General features: G+C 43.2%; 1 long non-coding RNA gene across 1 annotated transcript; it reads left to right on the top strand.

Moving 5' to 3' along the window:
* The first annotated feature begins 13,026 nt into the window (after positions 1 to 13,026).
* On the top strand, positions 13,027 to 24,970 carry LOC114673511 (uncharacterized). The gene is made up of 5 exons (XR_013407979.1): positions 13,027 to 14,502; positions 17,104 to 17,821; positions 19,387 to 19,613; positions 21,275 to 21,371; positions 24,568 to 24,970. It is a non-coding gene; the product is annotated as an uncharacterized LOC114673511 (long non-coding RNA).
* The last annotated feature ends 643 nt before the right edge of the window (positions 24,971 to 25,613 follow it).

The raw sequence follows: 25,613 nt of genomic DNA, 5'->3' as shown, positions 1-25,613 counted from the left end.
GGGAAGTTGGAATATGAACCCAGCAGTCTGATTCCAGAGTCTAGGCCCTATGCCACATATATGTGAATACTTACTCTTTGGTAATATTTATGCTTTAATGATATTACTTTTTAATGTATTTACCTACATTTTAGGGAGAGCTTACTGTGTGCCAGGCATTAAGTGCAGTGCAGGAACATAGTTTGCACTCTAGTGGGGAAGGTGGATTTGAATGATGATTATAACAGTGATGAGTGTTATGACTGCGAGAAACCTGTGTGTAGAGGGAGCATGGAGCAGTGGGACTCAGTCTAATCTGGGGCTCAGAAAGTGCCTTCTTGAGGAAGAAACATTTTGGTAGGATGTGTGCATAGTGTGCCAGAGCATTCTATGAATGACTGAGGAACTAAAAGAAGTCAACACAGCTGGAGTTTCTTGAGCAAGGAGGCAAGTGGAGTGAGATGATGCCGAACCAAGCACTGGCTCCCATCACAAGGGCCTTGGATGCCATAATAAGGATCTGGTACTTTATTCTAAAGGTCTTGACAGCTATTGAAAAGATCTCAAGAAGTGCAGAGTTTGGAAAAGACTGTTCCGGCCGCGCATGGTGGCTCAAGCCTATAATCCCAGCAGTTTGGGAGGCCGAAGCAGGCAGATCACTTGAGTTTAGGAATCTAGTAACATAGGGAGATCTTGTCCCTACTAAAAAAATCAAAAAGTTAGCCAGGCGTGGTGGTGCACACTGTAGTCCCAACTACTGGGAGAATGAGATGGGAGATCACTTGAGCCGTGGAGGTAGAAGCTGCAGGGAGCCATGATCACACCACTGCACTCCAGCTTGGGTGACTGAGTAAGACCCCATCTCAAAAAAAAAAAAAAAAAAAAAAAAAAAAAGACTGGCTGGCTCACGCCTGTAATCCCAGAACTCTGAGAGGCCAAGGCGGGCAGATCACCTGAGGTAGGGAGTTCGAGACCAGCCTGACCAACATGGAGAAACCCCGTCTCTACTAAAAATACAAAATTAGCTGGGCATGTTAGCACATGCCTGTAATCCCAGCTATTCGGGAGGCTGAGGCATGAGAATCGCTTTAACTCAGGAGGTGGAGGTTGCGGTGAGCCAAGATCACGCCATTGCACTCTAGCCTGGGCAACAATGGTGAAACTCCATCTCAAAAAAAAAATACTGTTCCAGCAAAGAGAAGTGGGAGTGAGAAGGCAGAAATCAGTGGGTAGGTTGTTGTTATCTTCCAGGAGAGAGGGGCTGGTTGTGTGAGCAAGGGTGGCGTCAGGGGTCATGTGAGGGAGTGGGTGTGTTCTCAACATATCTCGGAGGTAAAGTGGACAGAACTTGGTGGTTGATCGGATGTGGAGGGTGAGAGGAAAGAAGGAGCCAAGGTTTCTGACTTGAGCAAAGTTTTGACAATGGAAATAGAAATGGATAAGAGGAATGAAAGCAGTTTGGGGTAAGGGGACTGACAGAATAATGAATTGAATTTCAGGGCTGTTGAAACAGAAGTGGATGTGTCCAACAAGTAGGTGATTTTTAAGGGTCTGAAGCTGAGCAAGGAGAGGTGGGCTACCTTATATCTTTAATCTTAAAATGGACATTATTCACATTTACTATTTCCAAAAATAACATGTATCTTAAAATTCAGTTTGCTTGCTGGGCGCAGGCTCACGCCTATAATCCCAGCACTTTGGGAGGCTGAGGTGGGAGGATCACGGGGTCAGAAGATCGAGACCATCCTGGCTAACACAGTGAAACCCCATCTCTACTTAAAAATTACAAAAATTAGCTGGGTGTGGTGGCACATGCCCATAATCTCAGCTACCTGGGAGGCTGAGGCAAGAGAATCGCTTGAACCAGGGAGTCAGAGGTTGCAGTGAGCCGAGATCGTGCCACTGCACTCCGGCCTGGTGACAGAGAGGGACTCCATCTCAGGAAAAAAAAAAAAAAAAAAATTAAGTTCAAAATAGAGGATATTCTATGAAGTAAGTATATCCTATAAAGAAACAATTAATTTGTACTTAATGGTATTTTGAGAAATTAGAGAAACAGGCTTTAAAATACCTTTTTATCTTGAAGAAAACTTTACCTATGTTTAGCATAGGTAAAATTCAGCACTAGCACTGAATTTTGGCACAAATGCCAAATTGGTACAGTCCAACTTAATGGGGCTTTACCATAATTGTTAATGGGCTTGAAGTGTTTATTCTTTTTAAGTAAATCCAAATCTTTCCTTCTTCCAATTCTACCTCCAACACAATTTTGCTTATGCCACTAACTTCATTAGGAGTCTCTGTCTCCATGTTACAAAGGTACGCCTTTGTCAATGTGGGATACAATAATGTGTCTGATTTTTAGGAACTCAAATTAATATGATTTTATTGTATTGTGTTTATGTCTTCCCGAGCATAAAATGCTGAATCATTTGGTGTAATTGTGGCAGGGTTTCACATATTCATTCCTCCATCCTCAGCCATATAGGTGGGCAAAGAGGTAAAGAAACCATAAACTTAATTTAGAAGAAGGAGTTTACCAACATCCCATTCTCAAATCCTACATCATTTACTGTCTCTAAGGTGTTTTTGGTTTCTGGGGGCGTTTTTGGCCAATATACTGTCTTCCATTGTTAATGTTTATATTTATTTATTTATTTATTTATTTTGAGATAGGGTCTGGCTCTGTCACCCCAGCTGGAGTTCAATGGTGTGTTCTCAGCTCACTGTAACTTCCGCCTCCTGGGATCAAGCGATTCTCCTGCCTCAACCTCCTGAATAGCTGGAACCAAGTTGCATGCCACCATGCCCAGATAATATTTGGATTTTTTAGTAGGCAGGGTTTTGCCATGTTGCCCAGGCTGGTCTCGAACTCCTGAGCTCAGGCCATCCACCTGCCTTGGCCTCCCAAAGTACTGGGATTACAGGTGTGAACCACCACACCCAGCCTTCCATTGTTAATTTAGTATTCATAAATGTTTATATGACCTTCCCGATGAGATATTAACCTAGCAGGGGAGCAAATAACTATGGTTACTCCCCGACAATCTTTATGTCCGGGATCTTTACCTAGTTTTCTGTTCCATTTCTAGCAGGTCTTCCCAGGCCCTCCAACTAGGGCCATCCAGATCTCACAAAGATCACTCCTTAGTATAGTCAAGGTTCAGGGAATATTTTGAAACAAACCATTACTTCCTAATCTGTCCTTCCCTAATCTCCAAACCAGATAAAGAGATTACAAGAAAGAAAAACTGCCAGGCACAATAGCACACATCTGTAGTCCCAACTAGTTAGCAGACTGAGGCAGGAGGATCACTTGAGTTCAGAAATTCGAGGCCAGCCTGGGCAACATGGTGAGACCCTATCTCTTATTGAAAAAAAAAAAAAAAAGGCAAACAGAAAAACTACACAGTGGTATCTCTCATGAACATAGATGCAAAAGTATTCTAACACAAAATATTAACAAACTGAACGCAACACTATATAAAAAAAAATTGTATACTGTGACCAAGTGGGATTTAGTTCAAATATACAAGGCTGGTTCAACATTCAAAAATCAATCAATGTGGCCGAGCACAATGGCTCACGCCTGTAATCTCAGCACTTCAGGAGGCCAAGGCAGGCAGATCACCTGAGGTCAGGAGTTCGAGACCAGTCTGACCAACATGGTGAACCCCCCCGTCTCTACTAAAAGTACAAAAATTAGCTAGACATGGTGCCAGGTACCTATAATCCCAGCTACTCAGGAGGCTGAGGGGGAGAATCACTTGAACCCAGGAGGCAGAGTTGCAGTGAGCCAAGATTGCATCACTTTACTCCAGCCTGGATAACAGAGTGAGACTCCATCTCAAATAAATAAATAAATAAATAAATGTAATCCACCACGTCAACAGGCTAAAAAAGAAAAATCATATGATCATATCAATTGATATAGAAAAAACATTTGGGCCAGGCGCGGTGGCTCAAGCCTGTAATCCCAGCACTTTGGGAGGCCGAGACGGGTGGATCACGAGGTCAGGAGATCGAGACCATCCTGGCTAACACGGTGAAACCCCGTCTCTACTAAAAAATACAAAAAAAAAAAAACTAGCCGGGCGAGGTGGCGGGCGCCTGTAGTCCCAGCTACTCGGGAGGCTGAGGCCGGAGAATGGCGTGAACCCGGGAGGCGGAGCTTGCAGTGAGCTGAGATCCGGCCACTGCACTCTAGCCTGGGCTACAGAGCGAGACTTCGTCTCAAAAAAAAAGAAAAGAAAAGAAAAAAAAAAAAAGAAAAAACATTTGACAAAATCCAACACTTATTCATGATAAAAACTCTCAGCAAACTAGGAATAGAGAGAACTTCCTCAACTTGATAAAGAGCATCTACAAAACGCCTACAGCTAAAATCATACTTAATGGTGAGACACTGTAGCTTTTTCTGTCAGATCAGAAAAAAGGCAAGGACGTCCCTTCTCATCGCTCCTATTCAACAATGTATGGGAAGTCCTATTAGTGCGATAGGACAAGACAAGGAAATAAAATGTACAGATATGGAAGCAAGAACTAAAACAAGCTTTGACTAAGAAACAAGTGGAAGCATCATCTCCAGTTTCTTTTTCTTTTTCTTTTCCTTTTTTTATTTTTTTTTTTTTGGAGACAGAGTCTCGCTCTGTCACCCAGGCTGGAGGGCTGGAGTGCAGTGGTGCAATCTTGGCTCACTGCAACCTCTGCCTCTCAGGTTCAAGTGAGTTTCCTGACTCAACATCCTGAGTAGCTGGGACTACAGGCTCACGCCACCATGCCTGAATAATTTTTTGTATTTTTAGTAGAGATGGGGTTTCACCATGTTGGCCAGGCTGGTCTTAAACTCCTGACCTCAAGTGATCCACCTGCCTCAGCCTCCCAAAGTGCTGGGATTACAGGCGTAAGTCACCACACCTGGCCTCCAGTTTATTTTCAAATTTATGGACTTTCTTTATTGCATATTTGTTTTCTATTTCAAAGATTTCTGCTGTTATCTTTTTATTACTGACTTCCTTCTAATTCCTTTGGGTTTAATTTGCTGTTCTCTTCCTAGCTTCTTAAGATAGAAGCTTAAATCATGTGAATTTCCAATCATTCTTTTTCTCAAATGTATACATTTGAAGCTATGAATTTCTTTTTGACCCTTTCTTTTTTTGTTTTTCTTTTTTTTTTGAGACGGAGTCAGGCTCTTGTCACCCAGGCTGGAGTATGGTAGTGCAATCTCAGCTCACTGCAACCTCCACCTCCTGGGTTCCAGCAATTCTCCTGCCTCAGCCTCCCAAGTAACTGGGATTACAGGTGCACACCACCACGCCTGGCTAATCTTTTGTATTTTAGTAGAGATGGAGTTTCACCATGTTGCCCAGGCTGGTCTTGAACTCCTGAGCTCAGGCAAGCCCACCTCAGCCTCTCAAAGTGCTGGGATTGCAGGCGTGAGCCACCGCACCTGGCCTTTTAACCCCTCTTTCCTTGTATCTCAGATGTTTTCAGATGTCTTATTTTTATTATTATTTAGTTTTAAATATTTTCTAATTTATTGCTATTTCTTCTTAGACTTATGTGCTATTTAAAAATCTGTTGATTGATTTTCAAACACTTGTGGGGAGGGGTTTCTACTTATCTTCCTGTTATAGATTTTTAGTTGGATTCCATTGTAGTCAGAGAACACACACTATATAATTTCAGTCCTTTGAAATTTTTGAGACTTGCTTTACGCGCTAGCATATGGTCCATTTTGATAAGTATTTACATGCTCTTGAAAAACAGTATTTAGTCTGCATTTGTCACGTTCTATATATGTATGTCAATTAGGTCAATTTAGTTACTTCTGTTATTCAAATCTTACATATCCTTACTGATTTTTTTGTCTGCTTGTTCTATCATCTATTGAAACAAGTGTTAAAATCTCCAATAATGATGGTGGATTTATCTATTTCTCCTTTTAGTTTTGACAACTTTGCTTAATATGTATTGAAACCACGCTAGGAAACATTCTTTTTTTTAAACTTACAAATTATAAATTCTTAGGTACATTTAAATTTACAAATTGGTACAAAAAATTGATCTTTTTATCATTATGAGATGTCCCTCTTCAGAGATATTTCTTGCTCTAAAGTCTATGCTGTCTGAATTAATATAGCTATACCAGCTTTTTTTTTGGTTACTGTTGGCATGGCATGGGTTTTTTTTTTTCTATTCTTTTATTTTTTTGAGACAGGGTATGTCTCTTTCTCTTGCCCAGGCTGGAGTACAGTGACACGATCATGGCTCACTGCAGCCTCGGCCTCTTGGGCTCAAGAGCGATCCTACCACCTCAGCCTCTGTAGTAGCTAGTACTACAGGCCTGTGCCCACCATGCCTAGCTAATTTTTATTTATTTTTATTTTTTTTGATAGTGAGTCTCGCTCTGTTGCCCAGGCTGGAGCACACTGGCATAATCTCTGGTCACTGCAACTTCCACCTCCCAGGTTCAAGTGATTCTCCTGCCTCACCCTCCAGAGTAGCTGGGACTACAGGTTTGTGCCACCACACCCAGCTAATTTTTGTATTTTTTTAGTAGAGATGGGGTTTCGCCATGTGGCCAGGTTGGTCGTGAACTCCTAGCCTCAAGTGATCCACCCACCTCGGCCTCCCTAAGTACAGGAGTACTGGAATTATAGACGTGAGCCACTGTGCCCAGTCTCCATTGTTTTTCTTTAAACTTTGTGTCTTCTATTTAAATTAAGTCTCTCTCACGCTCTCTCTCTCTCTCTTTCTTTTTTTTTAGACAATCTCATCTGTCGCCCAGACTGGAGTGCAGTGGCGTGATCTTGGCTCACTACAATCTCTGCCTCCTGACTCAAGCAATTCTCCTGCCTCAGCTTCCTGAGTAGCTGGAATTACAGACATTACACCACCATGCCTGGCTAATTTTTATATTTTTGGTAGAGACAGGGTTTTGCCGTGTTGGCCAGGCTGGTCTTGAACGTCTGGCCTCAAATAATCCACCCACCTTGGTCTCCTAAAGTGCTGGGATTATAGGTGTGAGCCACTGCACCCAGCCTAAATTGAGTCTCTTGTAAACAGAATATGTGTTTTTCTTTTTTGTCTAAAAGTAATTCTGATCTTCTAATTGGGGTACTAATCCATTAACATTTAATGTAATTATTGAAATATTTATGTTTAACTCTATTATATTGTTAACTTGTTTCTATTTCTGTTCTTTATTTCTCCTTTCTTGCTTTTTGCGGGGAGAGAATCAAGTATTTTTATTATTCCTTTTTTTCCTCTCTTGTTTTAACTTATTGGTTATCAGCTTTAAGAGATGGGGTCTCACTCTGTTGCCTAGCCTGGAGTGCAGTGACTATTCACAGGTCTTTCTTGGGGTTTCAACCAAGAGTTTGGGCTTTGTTTTTCTATCTCCTCAGTACCACGCTGCTGCAAAATTCTTTGCCCAGCTCTTCAGCCTCCCAGCTCCTGTTTTTCTTTTGGTTCTCCTGCAGTCTCTGCCTGTGCTTGCTCAGCTTAGGAGTTTGAAAACATCTCAAGGAGAGATTGCATGTAGCCTTTTTGGGTTTATTTCTCTGCAACTCTCTCCTCCTTGAGATTTTACTATCAAGTCGCAGCCACTTGAGCAGCTTTGAACTCCAATCTGTCTCTTCAGCCTAATGGAACCGCCACTTACTTTATTCCCTGACCTGTGAGTTGGGCCAGGGTGAGTATCGAGATCCCTTTGATGTGCCTCCCTTCTCTTAGGGATCATCTGCCTTGGTTGCCCTCCAATGCCTTCAAATGTGCTATATACTTAGTCCATCGGTTACAGTTGTTTTCAATGGGAGGGTTAGCTCAATATAAGCTACTCTATTATGCCTGGAATCAAAAATCTTCTACTTTACGATAAATAAAAAATCTAAAAGAATTCAAAAGACTGGAATAAGGAAATCACAAAAACATAAAAACTGAATCACAGATTACAAACTTCAGTCCTAGTCTAAAGCCCATCCTTAAGTCTTCTGAATTCAGCACTCTGTTTAGAACAAACGCACTGTTTTCTCATCTTCAGTTTGGTTCTTTGGCAAGAGCTTTAACCTAGACTAAGAAAGTCAGGGTTTGGTTTCTGGACTTTTATATAAAAAGTATGTGATTCTGGACAAACTTCTTTTTATCACTTAGTTTTGTCACTAGTCAGGGAAGATGGCCCTTAAAGCCTGCTTGCCTTAAGTCCTTTAAGGAATAAGCTGGATATAAGTAAATAAATAAATACAATGTAAAGTCCTTGCCCTTTCTTCCTTGCAGAGTTGGTATGAGGTCAGCTTAGCTGTAGAGGCAAAGTTCACAAGGGTGCCTTCCCCATAGGGATGTGGGTGCTTTTACAAATTTTCCAGCTCTTGGACAATTTTTTCTCATGCTCTACTTTTCTTTTATCCCCTAATTAGAGCTGTGAATTAGACAAAAACATGATTGCAATTTCCTCCCCCATCTGGATCAGATTGTCCTGTCTAACCTCTAAAATAAAAGAGAACACAGGTGTTTGAGTGGGATGCTGGGTCAGGAGAGCTGGTTGGCCAGGTGAGCCTGACCAGAGAAAATTCCCTGTGGACAGGCCAGATAGGACCCCAAACTATCAGAAAGGTTTTGGTCAATGTGGAATCTGAACAAAAAGAGCTATTTATGTAATTCAAAAGTAGAACAGTATTAAGTTCAGGCAGACAGATGGATGTGTTCTCATGATTGGAATGACCTTTTGGACTGAATGTTGGGGACTGATGGGACATGCCTTCAGAGGCACAGCCTCACTTTGTCTCTGACTCTGCTTTTTCTAGGCTTTGTGTCTGACAATCCCCTTCTAGTTGTCATATCCTCCTTTAGGTGTTTTACCAACTTCAGCTTGGTTGGTATCCTGCTTGTCTCCTCATGGTCACCTTATGTCTCTGCCCCGGTGCTTTATGTGTTCAATTTACATTGTTTTTAGAGCACATTGTTGCTTTCTGTTCCCAAATTTGCAGGGAGGACCTTATGATAATCCCCATGTCCACAGTGCATAATGGACCAGGAGCTTTATGTTTTATCTCCTGATCTTCACTCCAGTCTGGAAGGTCATCAGCTTCATTTCCACAAAGATGTGGAAGCTGAGGATGATACAGGCTAAGGATCTGCCCAAGGTTGGACAGCTTGAATGTCACAGAGTTTGTGTTCAAACTGAGGGCTTACCCCAAACTCAAAGTTCTGTCTGCTGCTGCTGAGTAAGCACCAAATTGTGAATTACTCCGAATTTTCAAGTCACCTGTAGAGGAAAGGGGAACTAAAAGAAAAAGTGGTTTAGTCAAACAAAAAACTTCCCAATGTAGCATACCTTTATGTCTCTTTGCCTTAATTTGTGTTTCTTTTCCTAGAATCCCATCTGTTTGTATCTATTGAATACCTACTATGTGCCAGAAACACATAGTAATACAAAAGACGTGAAGGCTATAATCTAGTAAGAGTGTAATTGGTACAACCTCTGAAGATGGTAAGTTAGCAATATTTTTCATCTTCCAAATGTGTATAATCGTTGACCAGAAATTCTACTTCTGGAATTACTCACATATGTCCATAAAGCCTATAGTCTAATTGTGAATATTGGAATATACATAATAAATGCAGAGTATATAATCACAAATTGAGATAAGTATCATAAAGGAAAAAAAGAAGTGCGTTGATCAGGGTTAGACTAGAGAAAAAGAGCCAGTATATAAATATATATATATATATGTGTGTGTGTGTGTGTATATATATGTACATATATATATATATACACAGAGAGAAGGAGAGCAAGAGATTTGTGACAGGAGTGGGCTTATGTGACTGTGGGGACTGACTAGGCAAGTCTGAAACTGTAGGACAGGCCAGCAGGCTGGGAACTCTTGAGCAAGAGCTGGTGCTGCAGTCTGCAGGTGGAATTTTTTCTTCTTCAAGGAAACTTGCTTTTCTCTTAAGAACTTTCAATTGATTGGATGAAGCCCACCCAGATTAGCAAAGATAATCTACTTCAAGTCATTTTAAGTAGATGTCATCACACCTACAAACCTTACTAGTAACTCCCAGGTTAGTGTTTGAATAACTGGCCTAGCCATGTTGACACATAAAATAAACCAGCACAAATAGGTCAAAACTGTGTTGCTTAAGATGCATTCAACAGCAAGAAAGAAAATCTAAATCCAACTACCTTAAAAGTAGGAAATGTATTGGCCTACAGCATGGGAAGTCCAAACATAGGCTGGAGTGTCTGGCTCTGGCCATGTACTTGGCCCTCCTGCCTCTCGGGGAGGGGTTTGTGCTTAGGCTGCCTGCTAAGATGGTGGTGGCAGTTCCAGATCTCATCTTCTGTATAAGGAAGAGAGAAATTATCTCTTCCTGCAACTCTCTGAAGAGTAGGAAATTTTTCAGAGACCTCCAGCAAACCTCTTATTACATCTCATTGGCCTGAACTGAGTCATGAGTCCACATTTGGGCTAATCTCTGTGACTAGGGAATAGCATGCACTAAATGACTTAGTACTGAGGTCCTGAGTCAGTCACCTGTGAGGGGAATAGATGACTATAATTCCCTTAGTCTGAAGCCTCCCTATCTTTTCAACAAATAATAATGCTTATATAGCTGGCAGATTGGAATGACTCAAAGCAAGCACCCTGGGCCTCCAGGTGGCCCAGGATTCAGCTGGCTATCCCAAAGGATAAATGTCTTTGCGTATCAATGGGTGGCAGCATATATATTGGGTTAGACCACCTGGGGACAGGATCCATTCCTAAATTACAAGGCTTCTACCTGATGTGCGAGGAGTGCAATGGCTACTGAGCAGACCATGGGTAGTGAGGGGAGAGAGAGGAAAGGTTTAAGAATCGAGAATGTTTCCCAGGTTCTGGTTTCAGTAACTGGGTAAATGCCAGTGGTGTCCTGGGTCTCAATTGCACTGGCTCACAGGAGCCAATTGTGTGCATTTTGTCCCAATTCCATGTTCATTGGTGGGAATTGATACAATTGATACAAATTGGCAAATGATACAAATCCATGCTTTTTATTGTGGTGGGGAGGCATCTTTTGTTCAGCCTTGATCAGCACATCATTAGTAGAGCCATGCCAAAGAGAGAGGTGCACTGGAGGAAGGACAGGCTTCGCCTTTAGCTCCCTGTTGCAATCCTGCTCTCCTTTTTGTTGTTAAATTGAGGTAAAATTTACATAACATAAAATCCACCATCCTATTCATCCTTTTTGAAGCTCACTCAAGCTCATGTATTACTGCTTCTTTATTTATTCTTCATTATAATAGTATATTTCTTTTTAGACTGGGCATGGTGGCTCACACTTCTGATCCCAGCACTTTGGAAGGCCGAGGCAGGCAGATCACTTGAGGTCAGGGGTTGAGACCAGCCTGGCCAACATGGTGAAACCCCATGTCTACAAAAATACAACAATTAGCCAGGCATGGTGGTGCATGCCTATAATCCCAGCTGCTACGGAGGCTGAGGCCAGGAGAATCACTTGAACCCAGGAGGCAGAGGTTGCAGTGAGCTGAGATCACGCCACTGCACACTAGCCTGAGTGACAGAGCAAGACTCCATCTCAAAATAAATAAATAAATAAATAAATAAATAAATAAATAAAATAATCATAATATTTTATTTATTTTTAAGAAAGTAATACATTTACATGGTTCAAAATGCAGAAGGTACATACAAAAAGATATACAGTAGAATGTCTGTCTCCCTGTCTGTCCCCAGCTGTCCAATTTCCTTTTCTAGAGATAAGTGAATGGATTTTTAAAATATACCTTTAGAAAGTTATACAATAATAATAAATATTTAGAATATTTCTAAATGCATTTGCACACGTGTTACCCACATATACATGCACACACACAAGCATTGCTGTCTCCTTACTTTTCTTCATGTAACAAAACATCTTGAAAATCATTCTATACCAGTACATGGAGAACTTCCTTAGTCTCTTCTTCAGTTCTGCATAATAATCTATTTGCAAATCAACAGAGCAGTTGCAAATAAATTTCTATGTACTTGCTTTTTCATATATGCGGGCATATCTATAGGATAAATTCCTACGAGTAGAGTTTCAGGTCAAGGTTATATACATTTGCAAAATAAAAGATACTGTTTAAATTGCCTTCTGGTAAGATGGTATCAGTTTACATTCACTAGCAACAGGTAAGATGCTTGTTTTCTCACAGCCTTGCCCGCAAAGTACATTATCAAACTTTTTGCAATTTGTCGATCTGATAGGCAAAGAATGATATATTAGTGTAATTTAAATTTAAATTATATTTAAATACAGTAAAATTGAATTATTTAAATTAACTTACAAAAACATTTTCTTACATGTTTATGAGGCACTTCTATTTCCTTTTTTGTAAACTATCTACTTGTATTCTTTCCTTTTTTTTTTTTTTTCTATTGGGTTTTTGGTCTTTTTCTTAGAGTATTAAGTTTGGAGCTCTTTTTATCTGAAGGAAATTACATGTTTGTGATGAGAGTTGCCAACACATTTTTCTCATTTTGTCATTTGTCTTTTTTTGGCTTTGTTTCTGGAAGTTAAAAAGAAAAGTATATTGTTCAATCTATCAGACTTTTATGGCATTTTGGTTTTATGTAATACTTAGAAAGGTCCTCCTGACTCCAAAAAAATTTTTTTTGAGACGGAGTCTCGCTCAGCCACCCAGGCTGGAGTGCAGTTGGCTCACTGCAACCACCATCTCCCGGGTTCAAGCAATTCTGTCTCAGCCTCCTGAGTAGCTGGGATTACAGGCACCTGCCATCATGCCTGGCTAATTTCTGTATTTTAGTAGAGAAGGGGTTTCACCTTGTTGGCCAGGCTGGTCTTGAACTCCTGACCTCATGATCTGCCCGCCTCGGCCTCCCAAAGTGCTGGGATTACAGGGGTGAGCCACCGCGCCCAACCTCCAAAACGTATTTTTAAAAAACCATTTTTTCTCTCTTACTTTTGTTCTTTTATTTTTACATTTAAAACTCTGCATCATCTGAGTTCTATCCTGGTTTTTTTTTTTCCCATGAGACTATGGTTGCCTCAATATTATGTGTTGTAATATTCATATTTTCCTCCCTTGTTCTGAAATTCTATTTTTTAGATTTTAACTTATAGAAGAGAAAGCTGTTAAGTATTGGTATCTGGGCTTTACACAAATGAGAACTTGCCCTGTCTTTGGCGAACGGCAGCAGAGGCATATAGCTACCTGCTTAAAACAATAGATGTCTATGTGCGCTTTCATTTCTTATTAGGAATTCTGTGTGTGGGGAGAGTGGAACAGGGAACACAAGTTGTTATGACACTTGAGAAACTGAATTACACAATTCGTTGATTTTTTTTTTTTTTGATGGGGAGATTATACAAATCAGAAAAGGAATCAAATATAGAAAAAGCTCTTTTTTGCACCTCTGCTTTCAGCTGCATAGTTAGTTCCTCCTGTGATCAAGAAGTTCCTTGTTTATTTCTTGGTTGGGTAGCATAAGTTTTGCTATTAACTATCACCACACAGAACAAAAATGAGCACAGTGAAAATATATTAAATATTTCATATGAAAGAAAGTAAAACTCCTAGCCATAAAATAAGACATTTTGGTCATTGTTTTGGAGGATGGAGAATATCATCTTGACCACAGCTAATCTTGGCATCAGCATCTGTAGCTAGTGGAAACATCAACCGTCATTGTTTATGAGGGGAGAGAGGAAAGGAAGAAGGAGGAACTGCAGATAGTTGACAGAGTGACCAGAGGTTGTGGCTGTGTCACAAGCTGGTCTCCGGAAATGGTCTAGGACTGGGAGACAAGGGCTTCTTTGGTTGGGGGAAGTAAGTGGCCAGGGCATTGTGTTCATTATGGGCTTCACCTTCTCTACTCTGTGGGGTGCCAAGCAACTGAGCAGAGCTGGGAGGTCGGCCAGGCTGCCTGTTGGAGCTCATGGAGGCATCCCCATCTAGGGGAGAAGAGGGCTTGGCCAGCTGAGGCTTGAAAATATCAGTAACTTAGTCTTCCAAGCTATACCTATCAACCCAGAGAATCTGGAGTGACTTCCCCCTTCTTTTGTCCACACACTCTGCTTTCTTGGCTTTTAGTGGCTTCTTTACCCTTTGTGGGGTCCTTGGTGTTAATTTTCATTTAATTTCACGTGTATGTATTGAAGTGGGGAAAAGGAGGCCAACAGGTAGAAGAGGCACATTATGGTTGTCTCAACTCTGCAGAATAACCCTGGGTCCCTATGCCCTCCCGACCTGAGGAAATCTTATGGAGGGGGTGAGTAGAGAGCAACTTGTGGAGTCTTTGCCACTGCCCCAGGGTGGACTGTTAACCAGGGCTCACTGGTCAGGTCTGATTTTAACTTGTTCTTTTGCCAGTCTGAGAGGGAGGGAGATCTTGTCCTTGGTCTTGTTTTTTCAAACCCCCAACTCACCCTTGTTACCCTCTGACACTCTAGGTGGCCCTGTGGCTCTCAGCACCTGATCAATGATCCCTTCACTCTTAACATCACAAAACAGAGGTAAGGCCTTTTCTCCCCTATCATAGCTGCTAAGCCCATTGAGTAAAAATAGCCAACTCACTGACACGACTCTATTCTCAAGTAAAATATTAAACCTGTTGAAAACCAAAATGAGTGATTGAAGCCTAAGATTCAAATCATCCAGGTTTTGAGCCAGTGTGAGGGCGTGCCCGGGAAAAAACATGAGTCACAGAAGCATCTGTGGCTGTTTTTTCCAAAGAGATTCTCAGGAAGTTTAGTATTTCTTCATTTTCTTTTAAAAGGGGTGGATGAGGGGCGGCAGTGAGACCAATGAGAATGTATTTGTGAGACTTAATTAGTGCTCCCAAAATCTACATTTCATATCAGATAAGGCCAGCGTTGAAGAAAAGGGGAATAGAGGAAGCAGTGGTCTTGGGGAGTGATGAAGGAACCATTAACCTCATCTTGTCTTTGTTCTGTGTCTGGGAAGACAGGCTAGTAGCCTGTTGAAAGGACTGGTTTCTGTTTAGAACTTAGAGAAGGAAACCTAATGACTTTTATCGAGGGAGGAGGTGTCAGATTGTGGCCATGAATTCAGCTTCCAAGGTTTCTTTGGGGCTCCTTTGGCCAAGAGTCCATTCAATCAGTTGGGGGCTTAGAATTTTATTTCTCACTATGTTGTGGAAAGAAAGTATTAAATGATTAAGTACGTATAAGACAAATACAGTTGCATTCCTAATATGTCTGTGTCTTGAAAGGTAGGAGAAAAAGGAGAAAGAGAATGTAATTGTAGAGAAATCAAGGAGAAAAGAATGAGACAAGATATAGGAAGGGGCCATGGATTCAGTGGAGGAAGGTGACAGTGTTGACTCCTGTATAGCCGCCCTCCATTTTGACGTGCCAAAATTTTAAAAACCCAACTATTTACAGTTTTCCATTGCTTTCATCTTTAACTATAAAGGGTCCATTCTGATTGAGGTAGCCAAACTGTCGCCACAGTGGAAATCATTTTCTAGCCTGCAAAGGCAAGAACTTAAGTTAACTACATCAGGGTCCCATCAGAAGCCAGAGAACTGAAGAACCCATCTATTGGCTGAAGGCCATGGTTGTAGTGAGGACTAGGGGGACGAAGTATGCATGTCTATGCCACCAGGAATCTGTATTTGAGGTCATCTCAAGGATTCTGATGCTAGCGAAAATTATTGGCAGGTCTCACAAATATTTGCATTTCAATACAGACCTCTTAAATACCAGTCTCCTGCAATTCACGAAGGAATGAGTCACTAATGGTAAAACTTCAGGTGCTACTATAAGTAGAGATTTGTTTCTCCGGGTGAGGAGGAGGAAAAAATTTTCTTTTTTTTTTTTTTTTTTTTGAGACGGAGTCTCGCTCTGTCACCCAGGCTGGAGTGCAGTGGCCGGATCTCAGCTCACTGCAAGCTCTGCCTCCCAGGTTTACGCCATTCTCCTGCCTCAGCCTCCCAAGTAGCTGGGACTACAGGCGCCGGCCACCTCGCCCGGCTAGTTTTTTGTATTTTTAGTAGAGACGGGGTTTCACCGTGTTAGCCAGGATGGTCTCGATCTCCTGACCTCGTGATCCGCCCGTCTCGGCCTCCCAAAGTGCTGGGATTACAGGCTTGAGCCACCGTGCCCGGCCAAGGAAAAAATTTTCTAGTTTTTCTCGAATAATTTTTTTTTTTTTATCTTTTAAGTTTCAACTCTGCCGTGAGCCAGAGATGCTCTTCCTTAAGAGATCCTTTCTGGAAATATTTATGTCAAAACACCTTCTCCCTATTTTTCACCTCCTTTCTGACCTTGTACATATGCTAAGTGCTTGTACATATTAAGTACTTGCTGCTGTGCTGGGAAAAGGGAGAGGTTGTAGGGAATGGGGCCTCCCTCTCTTCAGCTATTACCAGCTTCTCTGGCTCCCATTTCTGCAGGATGACAGGGAGGGTCCCACCCACTGTGACTAATGTCCCTGGCGAAGCACTTAATTGCTGCCCCCTGAAGCATCTAGTGGCCCACGTGCTACACCCCCACTCTGAGGATAATCCATAAACTCCTGCTGCTTCAGGGGGTGTTTTGCCGCAGGGGGAGTTTTGGTTTTGGGGATGAGGGTGGAGAATGAGTCACTTTCCACTCATTTTCTAGAACCTTCCACAGCAGAGTGCCTTTAGAGAGCTGAGTAAAGTAGCCTCTCCTAGTTAATAAAGCCAATGACAGTTTCATCCCTTAGAATGTCACTGGCTTGGGGGCAACAATTTGCATTTAATGAAAATAGTAATTTTCCACGGCCTCTGAAAAACACAATTTGGCTTTAGTGTAGTAGAAAGCGCTGACTTTCTTTCACACCAGCCCAATGAAGTTTTCAAAGTTCATTTCAAAGTTTTCAAACTGGTAGTTTCCTCACTACCAGTGGATTAATAACTACAAGTGGAAATGTCTTTGTCAGTGGGGTTGAGGTAACCAGCATGTAGAAGATTATCGCCACCTAAAGCAAGAGGAACTGGCTTTCTGTGACCGGTTTTGCAACACCAGTGTGGAAGCTCTGCAACTGGTTTGTTCTGGATTTTCATGCCTGCCTCCTTCTCAGTCCTCACCTTCTGTCAACCATCTCTCCGTTGGTTTCAATTCCAGAAATGCAATCGTCCTGACATGGCTCTTCCTGACAACCTGGGTACCCCACTGCCTCTAGCCACACCTTGCTTCTGAGACAAATAAGGAACTTTAATTTGGGCTCCCGAGTGGAAATAACAGTCATCAAGAACAGAAGGCTCAGGCTGGGTGTGGTGGCTCATGCCTGTAATCCCAGCACTTTGGGAGGCCACGGTGGGTGGATCACCTGAGATCAGGAGTTGGAGACAAGCCTGACTAACATGGTGAAACCCCATTTCTGCTAAAAATACAAAATTAGCCGGGCATGGTGGCGCATGCCTGTAATCTCAGTTACTTGAGAGGCTGAGGCAGGAGAAGTGAGCCAAGATCATGTCATTGCACTCCAGCCTTCCAGCCTGGGCAACAAGAATGAAACTCTGTCTCAAAAAAAAAAAAAAGAACAGAGGGCTCTTGCCTGGGCTTGCTCAGAAAATCCCCACTTCAGAGGAGGGTGCAGCTGTCGCTCCAGCTTCCTGGTTATGCATCCCTTGTCAAATCAGCAGGAAGTTTAATTCTATTAAATATTAACCCTTGTCCTGAAGGCCTCGGTTGCTTTAGTAGAGAGAATTGAGGGTAGAAGGTGAAAGAAAAGAGAAAGGGAAAGAGCATGTAGAAGGCAAACAGAAGGAGAGACATGAAGTCAGGGAGGATCAGAAGATAGAGGGAAGAGAATATGAGGGAGAGGATCGCAATTCAGCAGGTTAGTGGGGGAGTTTCTGATCTCACCACCTGCTCTTTGCCGATCAGCATTCTTGCCACTGTTCCTGGCTCTGTCAGAGCTTTCACTCTCATTATCTCGGAAAAAATACATAATTACACAGTGAAAAAACTCAGGTTAAAAATGGCACGTACAGTATGATTCCCTTTTATATTTATTTATTGAGACCGAGTTTCACTCTTGTCTCCCAGGCTGGAGTGCAATGGCACGATTTCAGCTCACAGTAACCTCCTCCTCCTGGGTTCAAGCAATTCTCCTGACTCAGCCACCAGAGTAGCTGGGATTATCGACGCCTGCCACCATGCCCTGCTAATTTTTGTATTTTTAGTAGAGACGGGGTTTCACCATGCCGGCCAGGCTGGTCTCAAATTCCTGATCTCAGGTGATCTGCCCACCTCAGCCTCCCAAAGTGCTGGTATTACACCTGTGAGCCACCGCCCCCCACTGATTCCCTTTTAAATACATGTTTGTGTAAATACCTCGAAGGCTATGAATAAACATTTTCATTATTTTGGAATTATGAATTCATTTTTATTTTCTTCTTTTTTGCTTATCTATATTTTCTATAATGAATATCTATGCATGTAATAGTAAAGTTCAAGTTATATTAAAATTGAGGGGAGGCCAGGCACGTTGGCTTATACTTGTGATCCCAGCACCTTGGGAGGCCGAGGCAGGAGGATCATTTGAGAGCAGACTGGGCAACTTAGAGAGATCCCTGTCTCAAAAAAATAATAATAATAAATAAATAAAATATAAAGGAAAGGACAGAGACAGAGGAAGAAAAATATGGAGTTGGGAGGGGGACAGTGTTTTTTGAGGCACATGATGATCCAGATACTCTATTGAACTATACATTTCCCAGTGTTAATTGCCTGATCTTTGCATTCAGTAGCCATTTGACTACTATGTTCAGTGTTTTAGGGATTCTAATTTTTTTTTTTTTGAGATGGAGTCTGGCTCTGTCATCCAGGCTGGAGTACAATGGCGTGATCTTGGTTCACTGCAACCTCCGCCTTCTGGGTTCAAGCAATTCCCCTGCCTCAGCCTCCCGAGTAGCTGGGATTACAGGCATGCACCACCATACCTGTCTAATTTTTGTATTTTAATAAAGACAGAGTTTCACCATGTTGGTCAGGATGGTCTTGAACTCCTGACCTCATGATCCGCCCACCTTGGCCTCCCAAAGTGCTGGGATTACAGGCTGTCAGGCCTCTGAGCCCAAGCTAAGCCATCATATCCCCAGTGACCTGCACGTTTACATCCAGATGGCCTGAAGCAACTGAAGATCCACAAAAGAAGTGAAAATAGCCTTAACTGATGACATTCCAACATTGTGATTTGTTTCTGCCCAACCCTAACTGATCAATGTACTTTGTAATCTCCCCCACCCTTAAGAAGGTTCTTTGTAATTCTCCCCACCCTTGAGAATGTGCTTTGTGAGATCCACAGCCTGCCCACAAAACATTGCTCCTAACTCCACCACCTATCCCAAAACCTGTGAGAACTAATGATAATCCAGCACCCTTTGCTGACTCTCTTTTCAGACTCAGCCCCCCTGCACCCAGGTGAAATAAACAGCCATGTTGCTCACACAAAGCCTGTTTAGGGGTCTCTTCACACGGACATGTGGGACATTTGGTGCCGAAAACCCGGGTCAGTGGAACTCCTTCAGGAGACCCTGTCCTCACCCTCACTCCGTGAAGAGATCCACCTACGACCTCAGGTCCTCAGACCAACCAGCCCAAGGAACATCTCACCGATTTTAAATCGGGTAAGCAGTCTCTTTTTATTCTTTTCTCCAACCTCTCTCACTATCCCCCCAACCTCTTTCTCCTTTCAGTCTTGGCGCCACCCTTCAATCTCTCCCTTCTCTTAATTTCAATTCCTTTCATTTTCTGGTAGAGACAAAGGAGACACATTTTATCCCGGGACCCAAAACTCCGGCGCCGGTCCCGGACTCAGGAAGGCAGCCTTCCCTTGGTGTTTAATCATTGCGGGGACGCCTCTCTGACTATTCACCCATGTTCCATTGGTGTCTCATCTCCGTGGGGACGCCTGCCTTGATCATTCATCCAGGTTCCCTTGGTGGCAAGTCAATTGCGGGGACGCCTGCTTTGGCTGCTCACCCACGTTGCGGCCCAGGACTGCTACCCAACCCCCTTCTCTGTGTCACTACCCTTCTCTTTAAACTTGCCTCCTTCACTAAGGGCAACCTTCCACCCTCCATTCCTCCTTCTTCTCCCTTCTCCCTGTGTTCTCAAGACCTTAAAACCTCTTCAACTCTTGCCTGACCTAAAATCTAAGCATCTTATTTTCTGCAGTACCGCTTGGCCCCAGTACAAACTCGACAGTAGTTCCAAGTGGCCAGAGAATGGCACTTGACATTTGTCTATCCTACAAGATCTAGATAATTTTTGTCGAAAAATGGGCAAATGGTCTGAAGTGCCTGACGTCCAGGCATTCTTTTACACCTTGGTCCCTCCCTAGTCTCTGCTCCTAATGAGACTCTTCCCAAATCTTTCTTCTTTCTCTCCTGTCTGTTCCTTGCATCTCCACCTCAAGCTCTGAGTCCTTTGAATCTTTCTTTTCTACGGACTCATCTGACCTCTCCCCTTCTTCCCAGGCTGCTCCTCACCAGGTCAAGCCAGGTCCCAATTTTTCCTCAGCCTCTGCTCCCCAACCCTATAATCCTTCTATCACCTCCCCTCCTCACACCCAGTCCAGCTTACAGTTTCATTCTGCAACTAGCCCTCCCCCACCTGCCCAGCAACTTCCTCCTAAAAAGGTGGCTGGAGCTAAAGGCATAGTCAAGGTTAATGCTCCTTTTTCTTTATCCGACCTCTCCCAAATCAGTTAGCATTTAGGCTCTTTCTCATCAAATATGAAAAACCCAGCCCAGTTCATGGCTCGTTTGGCAGCAACCCTGAGACGCTTTACCACCCTAGACCCTAAAAGGTCAAAATGCCATCTTATTCTCAATGTGCATTTTATTATCCATCCCACTCCCGACATTAGAAAAAGCTCCAAAAATTAGAATCCGGCCCTCAAATCCCACAACATGACTTAATTAACCTCGCCTTCAAGGTGTACAGTAATAAAGTAGAGGCAGCCAAGTGGCAATGTATTTCTGAGTTACAATTCCTTGCCTCCACTGTGACACAAACCCCAGCCACATCTCCAGCACACAAGAACTCCAAATGCCTGACCTGCAGCTGCCAGGGGTTCCTCCGGAACCTCCTCCTGCAGGAGCTTGCTACAAGTGCCAGAAATCTGGCCACTGGGCCAAGGAATGCCCACAGCCCAGGATTTCTCCTAAGCCATGTCCCGTCTGTGCGGGACCCTACTGGAAATCGGACTGTCCAACTCACTTGGCAGCCACTCCCAGAGCTCCTGGAATTCTCGCCCAAGGCTCTCTGACTAACTCCTTCCCAGATCTTCTCAGCTTAGCGGCTGAAGACTGACACTGCCCAATCGCCTCAGAAGCCTACAGGACCATCACAGACATTTTGGATAACTCTTACAGTGGAGGGTAAGTCCGTCCCCTTCTTAATCAATACAGAGGCTACCCACTCCACATTACCTTCTTTTCAAGGGCCTGTTTCCCTTGCCCCCATAACTGTTGTGGGTACTGACGACCAAGCTTCAAAACCCTTTAAAACTCCCCAACTCTGGTGCCAACTTGGACAACATTCTTTAATGCACTCCTTTTTAGTTCTCCCCACCTGCCCAGCTCCCAAGACATTTTAACTAAATTACCTGTTTCCTTTACTATTCCTGGGCTACATCTACACCTCGGTGCTACCTTTTGCCCCAGTTCAAAGCCTCCTTCACATCCTCTCCTTGTATCTCCCCACCTTAAACCACAAGTATAGGATACCTCTACTCCGTCCTTAGCGACCGATCATGCACCCCTCACCATCCCATTAAAACCTAATCACTCTTACCCTGTTCAACGCCAATATCCCATCCCACAGCACACTTTAAAAGGATTAAAGCCTGTTATCACTCGCCTGTTACAGCATGGCCTTTTAAAGCCTGTAAACTCTCCTTAAAATTCCCCAATTTTACCTGTCCAAAAACCGGACAAGCCTTATAGGTTAGTTCAGGATCTGTACTTTATCAACCAAATTGTTTGCCTATCCACCCCATGGTGCCAAAGCCATAATACTCTCATATCCTCAATACCTCCCTCCACAACCCCTCCATAACCCATTATTCTCTTCTGGATCTCAAACACGCTTTCTTTACTATTCCTTGCACCCTTCATCCCAGCCTCTCTTTGCTTTCACTTGGACTGACCCTGACACCCATCAGGCTCAGCAAATTACCTGGGCTATACTGCCGCAAGGCTTCACGAACATTCCCCATTACTTCAGTCAAGCCCAAATTTCTTCCTCATCCATTACGTATCTCGACACAATTCTTCATAAAAACACACATGCTCTCCCTGCTAATCATGTCTGGCTAATCTCCCAAACCTGAACCCCTTCTACAAAACAACAATTCCTTTCCTTCCTAGGCATGGTTAGGTACTTCCACCTTTGGATACCCATTTTTGCCACCCTGAATAAACTATAATGTAAACTCACAAAAGCAAACCTAGCTGACCCCATAGATCCTAAATCCTTTCACCACTCCTCATTCCGTTCCTTAAAAACAGCCCTAGAAGTTGCCCCTCGCTGGCTCTCCCTAACTCATCCCAACCCTTTCCATTACACACAGCCAAAGTACAGGGCTGTGCGGTCAATATCTTACACAAGAGCCAGGACCACGCCCTGTAGCCTTTCTGTCCAAACAACTTAACCTTACCGTTTTAGGCTGGCCCCCACTCCCATGACTGTATCTCTCTGATCCACCTGACATTCACTCCATTTTCCCGTATTTCCTTCTTTCGTGTTCCTCACCCTAATCACACTTGGTTTATCGATGGCAGTTCCACCAGGCCTAATCACCACACACCAGCAAAGGCAGGCTATGCTATAGTATCTTCTGCATCTATCATTAAGCCTGCCCTGCTCCACTACCTCTCAGCAAGCTGAACTCATTGCCTTAACTTGGGCCCTCACTCTTGCAAAGGGACTATGTGTCAATATACTGACCCCATATCCTTCACGACTATGCTGTTTTATGGGCTGAAAGCTTTCCTCACTACACAAGGGTCCTCCATCATTAATGCCTCTTTAATAAAAACTCTTCTCAAGGCCGCTTTACTTCCAAAGGAAGCTGGAGTCATACACGGCAAGGGCCATCAAAAGGCATCATATCCCATCACTCAGGACAACGTTTATGCTGATAAGGTAGCTAAAAAAGCAGCTAGTGTTCCAACTTCTATCCCTCATGGCGGTTTTTCTCCTTCTCATCTGGTCACTCCCACCTACTCCCCCACTGAAACTTCCACCTGTCAATCTCTTCCCACACAAGGCAAATGGTTCTTGGACCAAGGAAAATATCTCCTTCCAGCCTCACAGGCCTATTCTATTCTATTGTCATTTCATAACCTCTTCCATGTAGGTTACAAGCTGCTAGCCCACCTCTTAGAACTTCTCATTTCCTTTCCATGGTGGAAAGCTATCCTTAAGGAAATCACTTCTCAGTGTTCCATCTGCTGTTCTACTACCCCTCAGGGATTGTTCAGGCCCCCTCCCTTCCCTACACATCAAGTTCCAGGATTTGCCCCCGCCCAGGACTGGCAAATTGACTTTACTCACATGCCCCGAGTCAGGAAACTAAAATACCTCTTGGTCTGGGTAGACACTTTCACTGGATGGGTAGAGGCCTTTCCCACAGGGTCTGAGAAGGCCACCGCGGTCATTTCTTCCCTTTTTGTCAGACATAATTCCTCAGTTTAGCCTTCCCACCTCTATACAGTGCAATAACAGACCAGCCTTTATTAGTCAAATCACCCAAGCAGTTTCTCAGGCTCTTGGTATTTAGTGGCTCCTGTTTTTACCTCAAATCACCACCCTTAAGTCTCTCTTAAAGTGGATAGAAGATCTTCAGTGGCAAGGTACCCTCCGATACTTTCACCCTGATGAAGTCCTATTCTTTACTTTTATACTTACTCTTATTCTCATTCCCGTTCTTATGCCACCCTCTACCTCTCCCAAGCCATCTCCACCACACTATCAGTCTCAGTCGCTCTCTCCTAGCCATTTCTAATCCTTCTTTAACAAACAATTGCTGGCTTTGCATTTCTCTTTCCTCCAAAATCATCGAGGCCTCGACTGCTAAAAAAAGAGGACTGTGTATTTTTAAATGCAGAGTGCTGTTTTTACCTAAATCAATCTGGCATGGTATATGACAACATAAAAAAACTCAAGGATAGAGCCTAAACTTGTGCCAACCAAGCAAGTAATTATGCTGAACCCCCTTGGGCACTCTCTAATTGGACGTCCTTGGTCCTCCCAATTCTTAGTCCTTTAATACCTGTTTTTCTCCTTGTCTTATTCCGTTCTTTTCTCAATTCATACAAAACCGCATGCAGGCCATCACCAATAATTCTATACAACAAATGCTCCTTCTAACAACCCCATAATATCACCGCTTACCACAAAATCTTCCTTTACCTTAATCTCTCCCACTCTAGGTTCCCACACTGCCCCTAATCCCACTCAAAACAGCCCTGAGAAACATTGCTCATTATCTCTCCATACTACCACCCCAAAAATTTTTCCCTGCCCCAACACTTCAACACTATTTTATGTTATTTTTCTTATTAATATAAGAAGACAGGAATGTGAGGCCTCTGAGCCCAAGCTAAACCATCATATCCCCTGTGACCTGCATTTATACATCCAGATGGCCTGAAGCAACTGAAGATCCACAAAAGAAGTGAAAATAGCCTTAACTGATGACATTCCACCATTGTGATTTGTTTCTGCCCCACCCTAACTGATCAATGTACTTTGTAATCTCCCCCACCCTTAAGAAGGTTCTTTGTAATTCTCCCCACCCTTGAGAATGTGCTTTGTGAGATCCACCCCCTGCCCACAAAACATAACTCCTAACTCCACGCCTATCCCCAAACCTGTAAGAACTAACGATAATCCACCACCCTTTGCTGACTCTCTTTTCGGACTCAGCCCGCCTGCACCCAGGTGAAATAAACAGCCTTGTTGCTCACACAAAGCCTGTTTGGGGGTCTCTTCACACAGACACGTGAGACACAGGCATGAGCCACCTCGCCTGGCCTTTAGGGGTTCTAATTCTTATATCTTTAGAATTATATTTTTAAACCAAAGGTGCACATGGGAATCAGCAGGGAAACTTTTTCAAAATGTCTTTGCTAGTGTTTCAGAATTTTGCTCCTGGTTCAGCTAAAACCAGGTTCTTGTCTCATGACCAAGAAAATTAGGCACGTGGACACATTGAAGGGTGAATAGAGCAGGATTTTACTGGGTGAAAAGGGAAAAATGAAAAAAATCCTCAGCAAAACAGGCTCCCCACTTCACAGACTTAATCCCACGCTCCTCTCCGAGTCTGTGGCTCCACCCTGCTCCCCCAGGGCTCATGCGGGCATGCTCAGACAAGGCCCTGGGCAGGTTCCTTCATCCACACAAAAATATCTGATGTAAACACTTGTGGGGAGGGTCAGAGATTCTCCGGGGACCCCTTTTTACCTGCCTAGGCATTTGGCTGTCTCACTAGGACCTTACCCTCAGAAGTTCTGATTCAGAATGCCTAGGTAGGGTCTGAGTAGGAATCTTTCAAAAACCTTTTCTAAGTGTTTGGGTATTCATCATGGTGGAAAATTCCATGGTGTGTAAGATGA

The sequence above is a fragment of the Macaca mulatta genome, chromosome 17, assembly GCF_049350105.2.
Source record: "Macaca mulatta isolate MMU2019108-1 chromosome 17, T2T-MMU8v2.0, whole genome shotgun sequence".
In the NCBI taxonomy this organism is placed as follows: Eukaryota; Metazoa; Chordata; class Mammalia; order Primates; family Cercopithecidae; genus Macaca; species Macaca mulatta.
The sequence above is the reverse complement of the archived record's forward strand: the minus strand, read 5'-3'. Positions and strand labels throughout refer to the sequence as shown.